Source organism: Salvia splendens, chromosome 6 (genome assembly GCF_004379255.2).
Source record: "Salvia splendens isolate huo1 chromosome 6, SspV2, whole genome shotgun sequence".
Taxonomy (NCBI): domain Eukaryota; kingdom Viridiplantae; phylum Streptophyta; class Magnoliopsida; order Lamiales; family Lamiaceae; genus Salvia; species Salvia splendens.
Window position 1 is genome coordinate 21,412,247 of NC_056037.1, and position 3,446 is coordinate 21,415,692.

At 39.2% G+C, this 3,446-nt stretch overlaps 1 long non-coding RNA gene across 1 annotated transcript; it reads left to right on the top strand.

Annotated features, from left to right (window-relative positions):
- Positions 1-421: 421 nt before the first annotated feature.
- LOC121806342 lies at positions 422-2,854 on the top strand. Its single transcript, XR_006051663.1, has 2 exons — positions 422-1,799; positions 2,358-2,854. It is a non-coding gene; the product is annotated as an uncharacterized LOC121806342 (long non-coding RNA).
- The last annotated feature ends 592 nt before the right edge of the window (positions 2,855-3,446 follow it).

Sequence of the window (3,446 nt, forward strand, 5' to 3'; positions counted from 1 at the left end):
TATTTTTTTTTTTGAAGATATCGAATTAAACCTTAAGATTTAATTAAGCACATATAATTAAATTCCCGCAAACTATTTCTCTTTGAATTAATTATTTCCAACTTATGATAAAGTTATTCACTCTTTCAATTATTCCGGAAATTAATTAAATATTCCTCACCATTAAATTTACTCATCGGCCCAAGGATTTAAATTAAAAGCCTCAAAGCTTAATTATTTCCCCACCTTACATCACCAATTTAATTAAGGAGTCCCAAAAAAAAAAGAAAGAACCCAACAAGACCTGAGATTTTAAATGGTGAGGCCCGATTCATTTTTAAAAAAAACAGGAGGCCCAGATTCTTTTTTTTTAAAACAAAACAAATGGCCCAATTTTCTTAAAAATTAACAGCCCAATTTTAACTCTCACATTCCCCCCACATCTCTCTCTTCCTCTCTCTCTAACTCTCTCTCTCTCTCCGAGTTTGCAAAAATTCTCAACCATCGTTGCCTTCACCAACAAATCCGGTTCCGATTCCCCCAATTTGCGGCTTTAAATTCATCCGAAATTGCTTGGGTTTCGATTGGGGTGGTGCTGGAGGAACTCTGCCGCCGGGATTGCTGATGCTGGCCGCGTCGCCGCTCAGCGCCACTGTCGTCGTCCAATCTCGCCAATGCCGCCGCTGCTGCCGTCGTCCAGCCACCGTCGTCCTCAACGTCCAGCCAAGCCTCCTTCGCCGTCAGACGCCGGGAGACACTGCTGATGGTCGCCGTCCATCGCCGCTGGTGTCGGCTTCTCCAATTCCGCCAGCCACCGCCGCCGTTTTTCCCTCGCACGCCGTCGGAGGTTCGTTACAGACCGTTGTCAGCCCCGATTTACCCCGAAACGTCCCGGAACTAACCCGTACAGCCCCGAAAGACTCCAACCCCACGAAAGATAAGTTCTCCTTATTCAAAGTTATGCTCTTTCGTTTTTTTTAATCACAGCAGCGGGTGTTCGATAGTTTGTGTATGATGATATGTTTGAAACAATTGCTAAAATTTCATGCTTGGCTGTGGAGTTCACAAGGCTGAAAGAGGAGGTTCTTGAAGCTGAAGAATTTCTATTTCTGTTGATAGCATCATAGCAATCGCTGGTGTTAGATTCTGAAATAGGACCAATTTAGGTACAAAACAATAGAGGGATCTATTACCTTGAGTTGAAATTGTGCACGAGTGGTTCTTGTTTTTTTCCTTGCTGCAGAGATAGAAGGAAACAGATTGTGCAACAAATATTATAGGAGAAGAGGATTTGGTTGTGATGTGGGAGAGATTTAGGGAGTGGGAGGGGAGGGACGGTTTCTGTCGTGGGAAATAGGAGGATTCGAATTCCTCCTTTACATTTTTTTTATGTGATTTTAATTTAATTTGGATTTATTTGGTATTTATTTGCAGATCACGGATTAGGGAAAACTCATCACGAAGGAGAAAAGTCTCTACAGAATATTTAATTAACATTTAATTAATGTCGATTGATAATCAAATCAACATGGAGAATATTTAATTAGATTAGTTTAATTCTCAGTCTATTATATTTTATTTTAAATTGTGCAGTCCAGAATTAACAAATAATTCACGGACTCTCGCAATATTAATTGTATTAAATACAAGTACTTTATGATTCAAAAATTTAGGTTTAGAAAATCGGGGCGTTACATAATCATTTAAGAGCTGTTGTAGGTTAGTGCATCTCTATCAGTATATTTCGATGACTCTTTTAATTGCAGGCGAAAAGGGATGAAAGCACAAGAATGGATTCCACAGTAATCTCATTCACAAAGGTAAAGATTTCTTAACATAGATGTGGCTTTACATTTGTAACTAATAACCTAAATCATGCCTGCGAGATAAAAAATTTGGTATTGTATTCCTCATTTTTTGTTATTAGGAGAAAATATTCACACTCTACATTTCATGTGCTCTACAAAGGGAAGCAAAAAGAAGGAAGGCCTAACCACGGGATATAATAAGATAAGTCAAATATGTAAACTGAATTCGTAAAAAAATTTAAAATGATAAAAAGTTATTTAACATATTTGTATTGGACAAATACTTATCATGTTGAATCCTGATATAAACAACTCTTAATTACTATAGATTTTGTAAACTTAATCATTGTTTGAGCATAAATTATGTAAATACAAAGGACCTTCAATACAGATACAAACCCTGCAATTAGAAATCATATATTGTCAGATAATGTATGTTGATGATATTATTAGTTTCATCTAATCAAATGTGACCGTTGGCGAAACCAACCAACCAACCATCACGCCCAGCCGCTAGGCGACAAATCTGCAACGCTGACCAAGTTATTTTTCCGTGTTCTGGTTAGACAGAGATCCGCGGTCAGTCAATGCCTGCACACGACATGGTGCTGCACGCATCCCATGTGGGATCACAACTAATGGGAACATCTCGCTGGAATGAGACAAATCCCCAACCCACTCTCCACGCGCCAAGACAAAAGAGGGGCATTGTGTGCACGCGCTCACCAACCCTGCGCCACCCAGTCACGGTCCTATATTGGGGGCCACACCCGATTGGGACATCTGGTCCGGTCGACGTACCACTAGGTCAAGGGTCCATGGGATCTGCTGTATGTACCAACCTCAACCAACATCGGTATTGAATTAAAGTTATCCTCCCTTGATGGATGGTTTTGTAATAGTTAGGCTAGTACTTAGTCTAGTCGACCATGGGCATGTCCATGGCTTCTTCAGCACCAAGCCTCCAAGCTTTGGTGTATGTGTGTTGGGCTTGCCCTTTGTGTAACATAAAAAATATGACATAAAAATGACGAATTCAAGATAAGAAAACTACATTCATTGTAAAATGAGTTTTTACATATGCAAAACATCAGCACTATTATTAACATTGAGAAATAATGAAGACATAAACATGGACTTAATGACAAATTCAAGTTAGATAACTACATCATCATGTAGCTGAGTATTTATAGGAGCTCAATATCATAGATTAACTTCAATACAGATAGTGCAATTATTCAGAACCAGGATGAAATATATAAAGAAAATTCACTAAAGGGGAATGCAGATAAGAATTTGAATAGAATCTGAACCCTAAGAGCATCTGCAACGGTGAGCAGGACGGTGTCCGTCCGTCCGTCCCACCGGCAGGGAGACGTTGTCCGCCGCTGGCACGGTGCTGCTCGATGCATCGAGCACGTCTGTGCCAGCGAGCAGGTGACGTGACCGGCGCTGATTGGGCAACGGCATAGCCATTGCATTTGAATATTTTTATTTGTTTAAATCGGTTTTTAATTAAAAAATGATTAAAAATAAAATAAATATTTTCTTACTTCCCAAAAAAATTATATCCGTTTTCTACCAACTTTCATTTTTTCCCCCAAAAAAACACATTTTCATCTATAAAAGTTTAACACCCAAAAATTCACACCACACTAC